The sequence below is a fragment of the Artemia sp. Qi Xiang Cuo genome, chromosome 21 (genome assembly GCF_049724085.1).
Source record: "Artemia sp. Qi Xiang Cuo chromosome 21, ASM4972408v1, whole genome shotgun sequence".
NCBI lineage: Eukaryota > Metazoa > Arthropoda > Branchiopoda > Anostraca > Artemiidae > Artemia > Artemia sp. Qi Xiang Cuo.
The window spans coordinates 6,016,037-6,035,343 of NC_142814.1; the positions used below are offsets into that span (position 1 = coordinate 6,016,037).

Genomic DNA, 19,307 nt, shown 5'->3' on the forward strand with positions numbered 1-19,307 from the left:
TGGCATGAAATGTCCTCACTTTGATAGTTTTATTTCCTGGTTTGGTTTCGGAACAAAAACTAAGCTAAACTGTGGATATTTCAGGCGTGGTAAAATAGAATAGCCCCCTCCATTTGCAATAGACAAAAAATAATAGTTGAGGTAAAATCTTGCCCCATTTTTCAATTTTCCGTAATTCCGAGGCTCAGAAAATAAAAAAAATTCTCAGGTAAAGAAAGCCTAGTCCCACATGAACCTAGATTCAGAAGCCTAGGCTAGGTCTTTTTCAAGGGACTTAACAGTCTCAAGAAACCAGGGGGCTCAGTCTCGAGGGGATCTCCTCTAAGGAACAAAGGAAAAAAGATTTATCACCGCTTGTCTGATATTTCAGCTTAGACTTGACCCACGAAAATTTTCCGGAAGTAAAATAAATATATAATAAATAGATAGTATTTGATACCATTGCCAACTATGGTAGGGGCATTAATAACGCTCATAAGCAAAAGAAATTCCATTTAAGGACAAAAGAGGATTATTGGGGTTATTCTTTTCAATGGAAACCTAGAAAAAATAAAAAGAAAAGATTTTGCAAAATGAAGGCAAAGAAAAGTATAATAGTATTTAAATAAATAAAAAGGCTCTTCATGTCCAGTAACAGGATTTTAGGTAACAATTTCAGTCTTTGCCTGGAATTCCGGTCTTGGGTACAAATTGTCTTCCTTCTTGAGCAGTTGACGGCCTTTGAAAAACATAATGTCTTAGCTCGGGACGCCCAACGCGTCTTTTTGGTGGAAAGCATTATTGACCACCGATTTCTGGTGATTTTTTTGGGGATTTTTGTGAAAAACTGGTGGTTTGTGATGATTTTCTTGGTGAAAATCAGGTGATTTCTGGTGATTTTCTTGGTGAAAAACTGGTGATTTTTATTTGGTTGTTGTGGTAACCCTGCTTAAAGTCAATGATGTTAAAACCAATAGTTAAATAAGATACCGCCGTTTGATATTTTGATGAAATTTTAAAAAAAAATTTTTAACCATAATTAATAGAAATTTTTTAATAATATTATTGCTGGTTCTTATTAATGCAAATTTTATCTCGCGATTTTTTTTTTATAATTTTTTCTACATACCGGACCGTTTACCCCCCCCTAATTTACTGCTTTAATATAATCGAAGGTTACAAGCAAAAATGTGTTGTCTTTCAATGGCATTATGAGCAGCGGCTAGTTAGAAATGTCTTTAAAGATGATCTTTTGGATACTATGGACTTGTGGTTTTTGTAGAAAATTGCATTTTCTTTAATATTTCAGTTAGTATAGGCAGTATTATATTCTTTGCAACAATTTTTATTGTTACCAAGGGCTGTGGTTCGTTCTTTACTAGATTGCAGGTACCCCTGCAATAATGATGTTTTTAACCTGTGATTGTGACGTCACCCATCATTTTGTTTGGGAAATCATGATGTGTTTGATAATATCGATTTTAATAACAGTTGGCGTAGTACAATTGTAACGAAACGATCCCTAAGACATAAAGGATCTGATTTCAAGCCTGTCTACGGTAACGGTTCTAATACAAAAAAGTACACCAGAGTACCTAGTACCTAGTTCGGAAACGGAACTACTCATAACCAGAGTATCTAGTTTCCGAACTAGGTACTAGGTACTCTGGTGTATTTTTTTTGTATTAGAACCATTACCGTAAACAGGCTTGAAATTTTTTTTGAAACGAATTGGAAACAACTATAAGACAAAAAAGGAAATTTTATTTTATCTAGACATTACGGAATCACAAAAAAACATATCACCAAAAAAACCATATCACCAAAAAATCACCAAACGAAATCTTTATCGGTTTTTAACAAGGTTTTAAAGCGATAAGGAATTCAATGTTCAATCAAGTAAATACGGGCAAAAATCGTATGATGAGAAAACATATTCAATAAGCAGAAATTCATGGGCAACTCCAATTACATGGTCCTAACACTACATCCGCAGAAAATAACAGAAATATTCAGTAATCAGGCTAAAAAAAATTATACAATTTTAACAACTTTACAAATTGTTTTCCTAATATTATTCCATCTATTTTCTACATTATCAAATTTTAAACTTTTCAGATTAAAATAACATAATCAACAAGGTTTGCTGTCTTACCATCACATGAACACCAAATTAACTTATGGGTAATTTTATATCCAAGCACTGTATTGATTATAACTAGATTGTCATACCAAAATTGCAGCAGTCTGTAGCCATTATTGTTCTTCTTTCCTACACCAAATTAACCTAGATTTGATACCATCTACCCCTATTTCTACCGACCTGGGCGTTAAAATCTCCTAATAAAAGCACTATATCTCTGCCTGGGAGCCTGACTGTTTGCTTCTGTAACTGTAAGTAAAATTCATCTGAGTCACTAGCATCTCCGTAAGTCGGTTCTACAGGGGCATATAATACTATAAATGATACCCTGAACTTTTTAGTTATAAAACAAGCGATTAGTATTAGTATTAGTATTAGATTAGTATTAGTATCAACCCTTTAATCTCGACCAAAGCTACTCAACACACTGCTTTCAATCAAAACGATTGAATCATTCAAACTTTCTATCAATCGCCCTCAACGCTTGACTCAACCGTCAAATAGGTTGCTAGACGGTCAATCATACTTGAGTCAATCGATTGACGGAAGCTTTTGATCAAAATGATTGACCGTCTAGGGCCTCCTTAAGCCTTGATGAGTCGAAGAGAGTTTCATTGATGAAACCCAAAAGTGCTCCTTGTTCCTAAAACTCCAATGCTCTTTAAATAAGCTTCTAATTCTTATAATAACAATAAAAATTAACAAATGGGATTAGATAACTAGTTTCGGACATAGTTTTATTTATAACTAAAAGAATCGTGAAATACAGTAGAAGAACCCCGGTCGACACTCTATAGTCGCTTATAGTGTAAAATATGGCAAGAAATTTACTCACATTTATAGTTTTATTTATTGGTTTGTTTAGGAAAAAAAAAAAATCTGAAAAATTAAAATTTAAGGCGTGGTAAAATATAATAACCCCCACCACATCCAATAGATAAAAAATAATAGTTGAGGTAATTTCTTGCCCCATTTTTTTCTTTTCCGTAATTCCTAGGCTCAGAAAATAAAAAAATTTCTCAGGTAAAGAAAGCATAGTCCCACATGAACATAGATTCAGAAGCCTAGGCTAGGTCTTTTTCAAGGGACTTAACAGTCTCAAAAAACCAGGGGGCTCAGTCTCAAGGGGCTCTCGCCTAAGGAACAAAGGAAAAAAGATTTATCACCGCTTGTCTGATATTTCAGCTTAGACTTGACCCACGAAAATTTTCCGGAAGTAAAATAAATATATAATAAATTGATAGCATTTGAGTCGTCTTTTTCAGAGCTAAAGTTTACCACTAAGGATACAAACTATGGCAGGGGCATTAATAACGCTCATAAGCAAATGAAATTCAATTTGAGGACAAAAGATGATTATTGGGGTTATTCTTTTCAATTGAAACCTAGAAAAAAGAAAAAGAAAAGATTCTGCAAAATAAAGACAAAGAAAAGTATAATAGTGGTTAAATAAATAAAAAGGCTCTTCATGTCCAGTAACAGGATTTGAGGTAACAATTTCAGTCTTTGCCTGGAATTCCGGTTTTAGGTACAAATTCTCTTCCTTCTTCAGCAGTTGACGGCCTTTGAAAAACATAATGTCTTAGCTCAGGGCGCCCAACGCGTCTTTTTGGTGTAAAGCATATCATTATTGAACACCGATTTCTGGTGATTTTTTTGGTGATTTTTGTGAAATACTGGTGATTTCAGATGATTTTCTTGATGAAAATCTTGTGATTTCTGGTGATTTTCTTGGTGAAAAACTGGTGATTTTTATTTGGTTGTGGTGGAACCCTTCTTAAAGTCAATGATATTAAAACCAAAAGTTAAATAAGAAACCGCCGTGTGATATTTTGATGAATGTTTAACAAAATATTTTGAACATGAATTAATCGAATATGTTTAATAATATTATTACTGCTGTATATTCAGGAAATATTTCTCTCGCTATTTGTATTTTATAAGATTTTCTCAATCTCTTCCATTTTACCCCTCCCCCCTAACTTAATGCGTGAATATAATATTATGTTACAAGCGAAAGTGTGCTATTTTTCAATGACATTATGAACAGCTGCTAGTTAGAAATGTCCTTAAAGATGAACTTTTGGCTACTATGGTCGTGCCTTTTTTGTCGAAAATTGCATTTTATTCAATATTTAAGTTAGTATATGCAGGAGTTTATTATTTTCAACAATTTTTATTTTTACCAGGGGCTGTGGTTAGTTCTTTACTAGGTTGCAGCTACCCCTGCAATAATGATTTTTTTAACCTGGGATTGTGACGTCACCCATCATTATGTTTGCGAAATCATGATGTGTTTGATAATATCGTTTATAATAACAGTTAGCGTAGTACAATGGTAACGAGACGATCCCTAAGACATAAAGGATTTGATTTCAAGCCTGTCTACGGTAACGGTTCTAATACAAAAAAGTACACCAGAGTACCTAGTACCTAGTTCGGAAACGGAACTACCCATAACCAGAGTATATAGTTTCCGAAATAGGTACTAAGTACTCAGGTGTACTTTTTTGTATTAGAACCATTACCGTAGACAGGCTTGCCATTTTTTTTTGAAAGGAATTGGAAACAACTAAAAGACAAAAAAGGAAATTTTATTTTATCTAGACACTACGGAATATAATAAAAGAGGAACAGAAAGTGGTCAAACAGTAACCAGTCCCCTCCCATGTTATTTTTAGCGGCTCTTCTCCCAAAAAGGGGAAGAAAAAAATAAATAAAAAGTATTTTTCAGAATCCAGGGAGGTTAAATTTGTTTGTCTTTTCAATTTTACTATTCATAAAAGAAATTTAAAAGACAAAAAATTTACCATTTGACCACTGGTTACCATTTGACTGGTTACCATTTGACCACTTTTCATTCCTTTTTTATTATATTCCGTAATGTCTAGATAAAATAAAATTTTCTTTTTTGTCTTTTAGTTGTTTCCAATTCGTTTCAAAAAAAAAATTTCAAGCCTGTCTACGGTAACGGTTCTAATACAAAAAAATTCACCAGAGTACCTAGTACCTAGTTCGGAAACTAGATACTCTGATTATAAGTAGTTCCGTTTCCGAACTAGGTACTAGGTACTCTGGTGTACTTGAAATCAAATCCTTTATGTCTTAGGGATCGTCTCGTTACCATTGTACTACACCAACTGTTATTGAAAACGATATTATCAAACACATCAAGATCTCCCAAACAAAATGATGGTTGACGTCACAATTACAGGTTAAAAATATCATGGTTGCAGGGGTAGCTGCAACCTAGTAAAGCACGAACCACAGCCCTTGGTAACAATAAAAATTGTTGCAAAGAATAAACTCCTGCTTATACTAACCGAAATATTAAATTAAATGCAATTTTCGACAAAATGACACGGCCATAGTAGCCAAAAGTCCAATCTTTAAGGACTTTTTTTTTTCATTTTCCAATTTCTTTTCCAGGGTTCAAAGCGTAGGATCCTTTGATAAGTTTATGCTGAAATTCTACTCGCTATGCTTGAATGCCATCTATTCTTCTATACGATTTTTGCCCGTATTTACTTGATTGAACATTGAATTCCTTATTGGTTTGAAACCTTGCTAAAAAACCGATAAAGATTTACTTTGATTTATTTTTAAATACTCAAGTCAGCTCTAACGATTTTCATAGATCTTGCATCTCCTCGAAGGGTTGCCACCGTTGGTGCATTGTCACCCAATTTGGTGGGTTTTTGCGTTTGGTGTTTTTGGTGATATGGTGATTTTTGGTGACTTTACTTTAATTTTGGTGATTTTATTATTATATTTGGTGATTTTACTATGTTTACGTAACAGCTTTTTAAAACAATGAGGCAAATTCTTATAAAAATGCTATTAAATAGACTCAATTGTCGGTGGATGGCGAATTTACTGTATATTAAAATTGCCGGTCAGGGGAGATGACCAAAAGCCGTAGAACTTATATTAATACAGAAGAAAATGTAATAGACGGCAATGACGGGATCTACGACACGTGGTGTTTGGAATCTTTGGATATACGAATTTTTTTGCAGGTCCAAAAAATATATTGTATTATTTATATTTAAGCCTATATTCACATTCTAACGCTTTAGTAGGTGGTGCTATATACTTTTTTCTAGTCAACAACTAATATAATAATCAGAGATTGGCTAAACTCTAGATCAAGCCTGATTCTAGCAGAGGGGCTTTTGAGTATCTTGAAAAATAGATGAACTAGGAGAGAGAAACTTTCAGGAATGAACTCAAGTCCTAAATCACACCCCAGGAAGGTGCATTCTAGCTTCCATTTTAACTGTTTTACTATTTCTAAGGCTTCAGAAATAGCATAAAAATTTTTCTCCATAATTTTTGTTGATCTGCTTTCCCTTTAACTTAGGTTTTTAAAACACTACGCTAATGACGTGAATTGGATTTTAAGCTATTTTAGTATTTTTTTGAAGTTAAGATGCATTCCTGAAAGTGTCATTCCCAAAACCTTACTATTTCTAAGATAGCAAAAGTCCCTCCACCTAGAATTGTACCGTGTATTCACGCAATTTACTCTTGTGTTTCGCTTATCGGAGATGTAAGCAAAACTTAAACTTTTTAAATCTTCAATATTGAGGATGAAACCACTATCCAGGGAGGGTTGGTAAGGAGGGTTGCTGCCCAATAATAGCTGAAACTCTAAAATTCTTTAATTTTGATATCAAATTCCAAAAACAAAATTTTTTTTATAAATATAAATATCAGAAGAATTGGTCTATTATGTTGATTCCAAATATATAAGATACATTAAGTTTTGTTTTACCCATCGAAGGCTACACGCCTGAGAAAATTTGCCTGATTTTCGAAAAAAAGCGGGAAAGAACCCCCAAAAGTAAATGAATCTTAATGAAAATCACGCCATCAGAATCAGCGTTACTCTGCAGCAAGCAAAAAATAAATACCAAAAACTTGGACTGTAATTGATGCCAAAGGCAGAATTTTTCTAAAATCCACCCCTTTTTTGGAGCTCTGGCAATCATAAAATCTACTGTAGTCAATGAATTCTTTTTAAACCAATTTCCTCTTTATCTTTTAAGTCTAAAAATTTGCAATTTCTGGGAGTGAACACTTTAAATAGAAACTGTAATTAGCTCTGTGAACGAAATTCGTGTGAATGTGAGATTTTAAAATCGTTTGGTATGAAAAATACTTTTTTTTCTGGTGACCAGTGACATGCATAAATTCATCTAAAAATGTAGGTACCAATAGTAGGCATAAATTCACCTAAAAATAGGTATTATAAGCATCAATATTAGACAAAACGCATAGCTATAAAAATTACAAAACAAATAATATCCCTGTTTGGTACGCTAAAGTTTTCACTGCCAATTTGCCTTTTGGTGATTTTTTGATGATTTTTTCTGAGAGAAAATGGTGATTTTTTTTGCGTTCAGTGGCAGCCCTGCTCCTCATATAGAATTAATCTTCTGTCTTTTACTAAAGATTACCCTGGGGAGGGGCTCTTGATGGGTCTTAACAAACTTTATTAATGCAGAAAGGCAGATTAGCCTCTACTCTTGTAGTACGTCTGAATATCCCAAGATTGCTTTTCTGATAAGCCCTATTACTTATTTACTTCCCCTTAGCGTTGCACGAGACGTATATGACATGAAAGGTCAGTAGGATAACTACCTGATGAAAAGGTCTTGATTAGTGATCAGACATGTAACCCTAGAAAATGCAGGATAATTGGTCATATATGAGCAAAAATTCAATCTTCGTTAAAGAAATTTACCTTATATTATTTACCTAATAAAGTCTCACTGTTTTGCTGCTGTTTATTTTGCTTGGGTAATTAAAAAATCACCAAAACATCACCAAAAAGCAAATTGGCAGTGAAGACTTTAGTGTATCAAATAAGAATATTATCTGTTTAGTAATTTTTATAGTTAAGCGTTTTGTTTAATATTGATATATTTTAATAGTTTTTGGTACTAACACTACATCCGCAGAAAATAACAGAAATATTCAGTAATCAGGCTAAAACATAATTGTAATGTAACTGAGTATTTAATTCTTCCAAGAAGCATAACTGTAGTGAAGGAATTTTCAGTTTGATATGTTGCCAACGTAATTGACTTGATGACATGTAAGGTGACCAAGGGCATTTCACTTTTTAAGACTAGAGTAGAGAGGGCCTATCGACTCCGATCCCTCACCCCTGCTGCCATCTACAATTGAGTCTGACTCTGATCCCACACCATATATGGGCATAGCCTCCCTAGGGAAATGGATTTCCGAGAAATTGATTGCGTAATGTAATCTAACCTAACCTCATGACTTCCCGAACAGCACACCATATATGGCCATAGCCTCCCTAGGGGAAATGGATTTCTGAGAAATTGATTGCGTAATCGAAGGGGAAGTGAATTTCTGAGAAATTGATTTGTTGTTGTTCGTCCAGGTGTACGCTAGGGGGAATGTATTGATCGAGGGGAACTAAATTTCCAAGGTCAATTTGTTTTCTTGGATGTCAACAAGAGTTCACATCAACAATTGCTGGATTATTGAGTCTAACGGGGTCAGGGTCAATGACACCTCTTTCAAGATCAATTGATTTGTTGTTGTTGTTCGTCCAGGTGTACGCTAGGGGGAATGTTATGATCCAGGAATGGGAAACAGGAAGTACATGCATCCTTCTAAGCCAATCAGTGGGATGGTTACATCTCCTTTTAGGCCAATCAGAGAGTCGCTTATATATTATTTTACTGTTGCAAAAAAAATAGCCCGTGGGATTTAGTATTTAAACCACAAAAGTTTTGATTAAATTATCAGAAAGTTCTGTGACACTAAGGATACAACAATGAATATTATTGATGAGTTAGAAGCCTTGGCAACCTCAATTTACCATGGGAGTTCTGTTTTAGTACACTTTCATTTTTTATTTTCAAAATTAAATTATTTTACATAGTAGTCCCTCCCCCCTTCCCCCACCCCCCACACACACAATACAAACTCCACTATGCTATCTTTATACTCGCTAGAAAACGTAAAGTAAGTTTTTTTTTACCACATAAGCCCCCCCCCCCACACTGTGAAAGACTCTAATTCTTGCATTGCAAATAACTCTGTTTTTCGATTAAATTCATGCTTTCTATATTTCTAGCTAAAAGTGACAGACAACATCCGTCAACTCTTAGGCATTAAGCCATTTTGGTTTGAAATAAGCTTCCTGCAAGGTTATAATTAGTTGTCACCCTTTTTAAAGCACTTCATGTTTGTCTACGTTAGCAGTTTAACCAAAGGGTTTCACAGATCAAAAAGGATTGTTTTTTCCCCGTCAAATTAAAACAGTTGCAAGCAAAAAGAGATTGTATTAATTAAGCTAGGCCAACACAACCTGTTTGGAAGAATGAAATGCTTTCTAGACAAAATTATTGCTAACAAATATTTTTAGGACATTTTGTAAAAAGGGGGAAGGGACCATGCCTCAATTCTATCGCCATCATTGTAAAGTGAAAAAACAAAACTGTTTCTTCGCATGAAAAGTAAGGGGCTGGGATTTCTACGAAAAAGATGGCTTTATTATGTGTAAATTAAATATCATTTACATTCAAGATCGTAAATTTAGGCCTATAAGCTACTGGGTTAACAATCTTTTTTTTTATTTTAAAGCTTATAGAAGGGAACATTAAAAAAAATTCCTCAACAAGGTAAAAATAGGAGCATTTCTCATAAATTCTAATTTTTGCTTTGCTTTTGGCTTAGGGGGAGGGGGCTTCTTAGTGATAAATGCTTTCTAGACAAAATTATGGTTAGGGGGGTGGGGATACTAATTTTCCTTCTGTAAAAAAGGGAAAAATTATTTCAATACTAACTTTTTCTCTTCTTTTAAGGCCAATTATGAAGAATGTATTGCCCCCCCCCTCCATCGGAGAGAGCACGAGAGGATGAAGCAGCCCCTGCGAAGGTGACAGTTGTGCAGTATGATCGCTGACCGAGGCCACCCAAACAAGTGTTGCCTGCCCAAGTCCCATCCACGCAGGCTCCAATGCAGCCTGGTAGAAAATTAAAGAGCAAGTGGATGGCTGCTCATAACGTCACTGCTGCACAAGATTGTGAGGTCACCCCCTATCAAGCGTTGCCGGGCCCTCCACAACCAATGCAAGGCGAGAATGTGCCCCTCCAGCATGCTTCGCCAGAGCCTTCAGGCACTCAACTGCAGCCAGGTTATAAAAATGTGAGCATTTTTTACCTGGTTATAGAAATATCTGAACCTACCCATTTTTCAACACTGTAAAAATGTGTGTCAGAGATATTAAAAATGTTCTTTTCTCTATAAGCCCCCACCCCATTGTTTTAAATTTCTCTGCTCCCCCCTTCCCTCAGAGATATCCAAATATAATGTATTTTTTTTTGCTTTTAAAAGAAACAACTCTTTTTTTAATCAAAGAATCTTAGCTATTTTTCAAACTCATAATAATATTTTATCTAATTTTTATTTTACTGTTAGAGAGCCTTTTTATCGCAAAATGCTATTTTTCGCTAGAATATTATAGTTTTAAGGGGCCTTCCAACAATCGATTCATGTCATCACAGTAAAAGTGTGTCAGAGATATTAAAGGACATTGTTCCCCCTTTTAAATCAGGTCAATTATCGTATACATTCAGTCTGCTGAATTCTCGTAGTGAAGCCAAAAATGGCACTATATTCTGATCATATGTCCTCATAGCAAATTCTTTACGTTATAAACTGCTTTTATTTAAACACAATTCTCTATCGGAAAGGGATAGGCTATCAAGTAAAGACCGCGGTTTTTTCAAAGCTGATTAGTTTCTACCTATTTCTTCCATCTTTTAGACCTTTTCTTTTCGATTTTTTTTCAACACTGTAAAATTGTGTCAGAGATTTTAAAAGATATTTTTTCGCTAAAGATGTTTTCTTCCCACTCAATTTGAAGGAGAGAGATTATACCATTTATATCTTACACATACGGATTCTAATTTGCGTAACATTGTTGACAATATTACGACAATATTACAAAATCCCCAAGATTTTGGGGAGACATTCAATAGGAGTTAACGGTTCCCATTTAATTGCATTTTCCAGAATATCTTGAAAATAACAGACTTGTATTAACGAATGTAAGGTCAAAGGAGGTCGGTTTATGAACATTCAAAATAAGCTATTTTCGGGGGATGATCTGAATGAGTTAGGCTATCTATTTCAAACCAAGTAATGACACCGTTTTTTTTCCAAAGCAGATATGGGCTATTAATATGAAATATTTTTGTTTTGGGGGGGGGGGGGTGATTGTTTGAAAAAAATAAAAAACGAATGTTTAATTTTTTATATTTTCTTGAGCTGGAACTTTCAGCATATATTGAGTAAACCAAATGCTACTAAGCACATGTAAATAATAATCCAATTTTTAAAAATAGGGTGATTTAGACACTATGGAAATAAGCTATTTTTCATTTATAGGTTGTCCTGGTTTCTAACTCGCCATCTCCCCCATGCTCGTCAGTTGGAGAAGGAGAGGACGTACCTGTGGGGCCCTCAAATAATTCAACTTGGAATGGTAATTCTCTAGAAATACTCTTTAACATTGATGACTTTTTAAGTGATTTTTTTTTAATGTTGATAATAGCACAGCTGAGCAGGGTAGTGTAGGTAATTCAGATTCGGACATAGCATCGCTAAGTCCAAATACTATGCAGCTTTTGGATGATTTTGTCGGAGAATTAACGGAAAACCCTTCCCCCTCAGATTACATGACCATTTCCCCACTTCAATCGAATTATGTACCTTCCCATAGCCCTATTTTTGAACACTGTGGGGGGAGGGGGTTTTGATAATAATATACAAGCGGGGGAGGCGGGGGTAAATATCCAATTTACGACTTTTCCCGACTTTCAACTGTCAAACACAATTTTAAATACAATAGTTGTCTACACTGTAACTTTTGGTGATCCTTTTAATTCGCTTTTGTGTGGTAATTTTGTGTTTGACCCCGTAGAAATTGTGAATGACTATTTAGATAGAATTCGTGCACTGCTGGAGAACCAAATTCAATTCTGGGGTGGTAGGGATTCAATTAAGGTTTCTATTCTTTTAAAGGTGTTTTATTTAAATGAGGGAAAAATTGAAGTTTACCACCATTATGTACATACTGAGATGCGTGTGATCAATCCAAATTTAGAGAATTTTGAGGGTGCTTTTTTCGATTGGATAGGTCATATTATTGCGCATCTTGAGAATTAAAAAGATAATGGGAACGCTTCGTTAGTTCTCTATGTCGAAAATTTAAGCGTTAATATCGGTAAATTTAAGCAAGATTCTATTTTAAGAGGGGGGGGCAGGTGGGGGGTATGATAGGGATACAGTTTTAAAATATAATTCTGATTTAGTAGGTTGTCAAGGTGTCCAGCGGATCTGTTTTGAAACAGCTGAAAAATGTTTCAAGTACGCTTTCCTCATATTCAGCATTCGAGCCTATAGCACGTGACGCTACCAAGACGAATTTAGATCACTGGGCAGTATATGGGAAGGAAGGGTCCAATCTTCCCAATGTATATTCCACTTTTTTAGACGAGAAATACCCAGTAACGGTAAGATCTATTGATATTTTTGAAAGGGCCAATGCCCAATTAAATATCGGCGTTACTGTGGTGCAGTATGAAACTGAATTTGAAGATGGGGTTCGTTCACAAAAGAAGGGGGTGGTGTTCCCAGTAAGGGTTCCCTCGATTGAATTGGTCAAACACTGGGTTTGGTTGTTGTACACAGCACCATCTAGTGACCTAGCCAATTCAATTGGCCATTTTAACCCAATTACAGACATTAGTAGTGTTCTGGGGGAGGGTAAGAAAACAGGGGTACGTTTCTACTGTCCGACATGCCTGTCTCGAGTCCGTAGCGATATAAAACTACGGGATCATATGAAGCACTGTAGACGGCATGGCTACCAGTCAGTGGAAATGGTTTCAGGGGATAGGGCCATTTTACGCTTTAAAAATTTTCAAAACACCCTCCTCCAGAGCAACAAAATATCTTTGGATTGTTCAGCTAAGCTGGTGAAGTGAACTATCCTCAATTTTCAAACCGAATCAAAGAACATCAAACTATTGCAGTGTTATATGCACACGCACAAAGAGACAATTCTAACACCATGCAGTTGTTAGAAATAGTAGAAACACTGGAGGAGGGAGAGTTCATGATCAAGGCACTAACTAAATTAATTGGCACAGATAATGGCGCTATTTCTCGTTTGAGAAATACGCATGACCCTATGGTTTGGTCTGCAGAGGATCGTCTCGCGATTAAAAATCAAAAACGATGGGGGGTGTGGACGAGGGAGTTTGAAGAGAGGGATGAGGGGACTAAAGTGACTAGAGGAAACTCAATCAGTTAAGGCAATTTAATTTAAGTATGGTGATTAGTTATTGTATCATCATTTGCTATAACAAAAGACTAAGAAAAACAAAATATGTTTACTTAAGAGATTTTTCGGAGAAAATTCCAGAACTGGATTATTCAGTATACGCTCAACTCTTTCATACGCTGAGAATTTCAGGAACAATTATTCCGTAATATCTCAAATATGTAAATTAGTCAAGAACTTCATCTTTTCAAAAGGGCCCACTGATCCATTTTTATGTGTCCCATTATTGTCTCAACAATGTCAAATTGATTACCTTTTCCTTTCAACTGCATAATGTGTGACATATATTATACAAGTAGTAAAGAGGAAATTACTAGTCCATTTGTAGGGAGAGGTCATCGCAAACGCATTTCACCACTCCCCAAAATTACGCTGTTGAGATATCCCCATTTGGGTTGATCAATTGGGTCAGTCGAACCAAAGTGCAAAGGGAAAGCCTACAAACATACGGAAAAAACAAGCCTCTTCTCAATGATAATACCGCGAAAAGATTCTTTTTAATGTAAGAGGGGGACTACAGGAAAAACTTTTTGTAGAAAAAATCCCCCTCCTCTAATTAAAGCCACTGGTATTCATATATGCTACTTGGTAACAATGCAAGTTGTATTGTTAAATCATTAAGTTTGCTTCAAATATGGACCCAAAAGCTGAATTTTTAATCACCAAAGAAAATGATAAATGATTAATTACTTTAATTTTATTAGTATGTATCCTTTTTATTATTCCATTTCAATTTTATTATTCGATTATTTCACCTTAGTAAGACAGCGAAACCAATCATGCATGGAGTGTCAACCAATTTTTTAAAAAAATCACCGAACTAAATGAAAGTCACCAGATTAAAAAAGAAAATTCTCAGAAATCACCAGATTAAAAAATCACCAGAAAAATCGCCAGGAGAATGAAAAATCACCCAATCTGGTGATAAATCACCAGCGGTGGCAACCCTGCAAGCGATCATTAAAAGGGATTGTCAAAGAGTTTATTAGAATACGAGTAACTGAGTTTCTGAGTTTCTGAGCCTCAATTCGTTTTTATCACACATGGGACACACATGAATGTATTTATAAATTAAAATTTGTAACTATGGGGAAGCTGATTTCAAGCCAAAAAGATACACAGAAGCCCAAAATAACGCCACTCTTTAGAAATAAAAAATAAAAACAAGTCATACAATATGAAAGTCACAGATTATTTCACCTCAGTAAGACAGCGAAACCAATCATGTATGGAATGTCAAATAATTTTGTAAAAAATAATTTTGTAAAAGAAAACTACCAGAAATCCCCAGATTGAGAAAATCACCAGAAAAATCACCAGGAGGATGAAAAATCATCAGATCTGGTGATAAATCACTAGCGGTGGCAACCCTGTCATCGATAATAGAAAAATGATTGTCAAAGAGTTTATTAGAATACGAGTAACAAAGTTTGTCGCAAATTTAATTTGGGTTGCAACACTCAAATAACATTCAATAAAATTAACAGTTTGTTTTTAGATTTTTCTAAAAAGAAAAAAAAAACCTTTCCCATAATATTAATATTTATTTCAAAATTTTAATGGTAAACGGAAAATTTTCCAATCAAGACTTGGACAGAATTGTTCCAAAATTACCAAACTCGCTCATGTGCAATGAAAATTGTCAATCCGCCAGTTGCTACCAATGGTACTGATCAAGAGTGTCAATTCAGGGACCTTAGGGAGCAAGACCAGATGCAGTACCTCCCTCCCCCGAAATTTTGTCCGAATCGTTAAAACGTACCGCAAAGAATTTAAACATATTTCAAATTTTTTTTGAAGCTTTTTTTTACTCTTTTCTCCAAAACAATATTCTGGATGCGACCCTGGAGGAAGGGGGGGAGGTAAATGTATTCTTCAGAATCCAGGGAAGGGAATTTTGTTGTTTTTTCAATTTCTTTAAAAAATATACGTAAAAAAAATAACCTCTTCGCAATGATAATACCATGAAAAAATTCTTTTTAATCTAAAAGGGGGACTACAAGAAAAACATATTGTAGAAAAATGCCCCTGATCTAATTAAAGCCACTGGTATTCATATATGCTACTTGGTAACAATGCAAGTTGTATTGTTAAATCGTTAAGTTTTATTAATGTAGATTTTTATTAAAGAAGATTAATTCTATATGATGAGCAGGGTTGCCACTGAGCGCAAAAAAATCACCATTTTCTCTCAGAAAAAAATCATCAAAAAATCACCAAAAGGCAAATTGGCAGTGAAAACTTTATTGTACCAAATAGGTATATTATCTGTTTAGTAATTTTTATAGCTAAGCGTTTTGTTTAATATTCATGCATTTTAATACCTATTTTTAGGTGAATTTATGCCTACTATTGGTGCTTATATATTTAGATGAATTTATGCATGTCACTGGTCACCAGAAAAAAAAAAGTATTTTTCATACCAAACTATTTTAAAATCTCACATTCAAACGAATTTTGTTCAAAGAGCTAATTCAATTTTTATTTAAAGTGTTCACTCCCAGAAATTGCAGATTTTTGACTTCAAAGATAAAGAGGAAATTTGTTTAAAAAGCATTTTTTTACTACAGTAGATTTATGATTATTTTGTGCCAAAGCTCCAAAAAATGGGTGGATTTCAGAAAAATGTTGCCTTTGCCATCAATTACAGTTCAAGTTTTTAGTACGTATTTTTTTTACTTGCCGCAGAGTAATGCTGATTCTGATGGTGTGATTTTCATTAAGATTCATTTACTTTTGGGAGTTCTTTTTCACTTTTTTTGAAAATCTGGCAAATTTTCTCAGGCTTGTAGCCTTCGATGGGTAAAACAAAACTTAATGAATCTTATATATTTTGAATCAGCATAACAGGCCAATTATTCCGATATTTCTATTTATATCAAAATTTCGTTTTTAGAATTTGATCTCAAAATTCAAAAATTTTAGAGTTTCAGCTATTATTGAGCTGCAACCCTCCTTGGTTAGTGGTTTCATCCCCAATATTGAAGATTTAAAAAGTGAAGTTTTGCTTACATATTCTATAAACCAAACACAAGAGCATAATGGGGGAATACACGGTAAAATTCTAGGTGGAGGGACTTTTGCTATCTTAGAAATAGTAAGGTTAAGGGAATGAAACTTTCAGGAATGCATCTTAATTTTGAAAATAAAATCCTAAAATAACTTAAAATCCAATTCACGTCATTAGCGTTGTGTTTTAAAAACCTAAGTTTAACGGAAAGCAGACCAACAAAAATTATGAAGAAAATATTCTATGCTATTTCTGAAGCCTTATAAATAGTAAAACAGTTAAAATGGAAGCTAGAATGCACCTTCCTGGGGTATACTTAAGCGTTAGGATGTGAATTTAGGCTTAAATATAAATAATACAATATATTTTCTGGGCCTGCAACAAACTTCGTAGATCCAAAGATTCCAAACACCGCGTGTCGTAGATCCCGCGATTGCCGTCTATTATATTTTATCCTGTACTAATATAAGTTGCACGGCTTTTGGTCATCTCCCCTGACCGGCTATTTTAATATGCAGTAAATTCGCCATCCACTGAAAATTGAGTCTATTTAATTGCATTTTTATAAGAATTTGCCTCAAAGTTTTAAAAAGCTGTTACTTAAACATAGTAAAATTAACTTAATAATAAAATCACCTAAATTAAAGTAAAACCACCAAAAAAAACCATATCACAAAAAATCACCAAACAAAAAAATCACCCAATTTGGTGATAAGGCACCAACGGTGGCAACCTTGCGAGGAGATACCGAAGCTACGAAAATTGTTAGAGTTGACTTGAGTATTTAAAGATAAATAATAGTAAATCTTCATCGGTTCTTTAACAAGGTTTCAAACCAATAAGGACTTCAATGTTCAATCAAGTAAGTATGGGCAAAAAATCATATGATTAGAAAACATATTCAATAAGCATCAATTCATTGGCAACTCCAATGACATGGAACTAAAACTACATCCGCAAAAAATAACAGAAATATTCAGTAATCAGTATAAAAAATAATTGTAATGTAACTGAGCATTTAAATCTTCCAAGGAGCTTAACTGTAGTGAAGGAATATTCAGTTTGATATGTTGCCAATGTAATTGACTTGATGAAATGTAGGGTGACCAAGGGCATTTCACTTTTTAAGACCTTGTGGAAAAACATCCCCCTCCTCTAATTAAAGCCACTGGTATTCAAATATGCTACTTGGTAGCAATGTAAGTTGTATTGTTAAATCATTAAGTTTGCTTCAAATATGAGTTCTATCTTGTTACTAACAATGTATCCAAAGAGTATGGGAAACTATAGTTTCCCATACTATTCGAAAAAAGCCAAAAGACTATATTGAAGGACAGATGGCTATCACACATGGTACACACATGTATGTATTTATAAATTAAAATTTGTAACTATGGGAAGCTGATTGCCAAGCCAAGGGGATACACAGAAGCCCAAAATAACGCCACTCTTTAGAAATAACAAATAAAAACAAGACATAAAATATGAAAGTCACAGATTATTTCACCTCAGTAAGACGGCAAAACCAATCATGCATGGAATGTCAACCAAATTTTTAAAAAATCACCGAACTAAAAGAAAATCCCCAGATTAAAAAATAAAATCACCATAAATCACCAGATTCAAAAAAAATAACCAGTAATTAACCAAGAGGATGAAAAATCACCCCAGCGGTGGCACCCCTGCAAGCGATAATGGAAAAACGAGTGTCAAAGAGATTATTAGAATACGAGTAACAAAGTTTGTCGCGAATTTAATTTGGGTTGCAACACTCAAATAACATTCAATAAACTTAACGGTTTGTCTTTAGGTTTTTCTAAAAAGAAAAAGACATTTGTCAATATTAAAGTTTATTTCAAAATTGTAATGGTAAACGGAAAATTTTCCGATAAAAACTTGGGCAGAATTGCCTCTAAATTACCAAACACCCTCATTTGCAATGAAAATTGTCACTCCGCCAGTTTCTACCAACGGTACTGATCAAGAGCGTCAATTCAGAGCGGCAAGACCGGATACAGTACCTCCCTCCCCCGATATTTTGTCCGATTCGTTAAAACGTAACGCAATGCATTTAAACAAATTTCATTTTTTCTTTTAAACTTTTTTTGTACTCCTTTTTCCAAACAATATTCTGGACACCCCCCTGGAGGAAGGGGGGGAAGGTATTCTTCAGAGTCCAGGGAAGGGAATTTTATTGTTTTTTCAATTTCTTTAACAAACATACGTAAAAAAAGCATCTTCTCAATGATAATACCACGAAAATATTCTTTTTAATCTAAGAGGGGGACTACAGGAAAAACATCTTGTAGAAAAAATCCCCCTCCTTTGTTTAAAGCCACTGGTATTCATATATGCTACTTGGTAACAATGTAGGTTGTATTGTTAACTCATTAAGTTTGCTTCAAATATGGACCCAAAAGCTGAATTTTTAATCACCAAAGAAAAATAAACAGACACGAAGCAGTGAGACTTTATCAGATAAATGATTAATTACTTTAATTTTATTAGTATTTATTCTTTTCATTATTCCATTTACTTGATTAATTCTGTATTTCTATCTTGTTACTAACAATGTAGCCAAATAATATGGGAAACTATAGTTTCCAATACTCTTCGAATGTAGCCAGAAGACCGTATTGAAGAATAGATGGCCTTCAAGCATAGACAGTAGAATTTGAGCATACACTTATCAAATCACCCTAAGCTTTGAACCCTGGAAAAGCAATTGCAAAATGAAAAAAAAGTCCTTAAAGATAGACTTTTGGCTACAATGGCC

The 19,307-nt window shown here is 34.4% G+C and overlaps 1 protein-coding gene and 1 pseudogene across 1 annotated transcript in view; both read left to right on the top strand.

Moving 5' to 3' along the window:
• The window catches only part of RhoGAPp190 (Rho GTPase-activating protein 190), a 321,622-nt gene that overhangs the window by 32,684 nt on the left and 269,631 nt on the right, over positions 1–19,307 (top strand). The window lies entirely within an intron of this gene.
• LOC148939190 (U5 spliceosomal RNA) lies at positions 7,534–7,647 on the top strand (annotated as a pseudogene).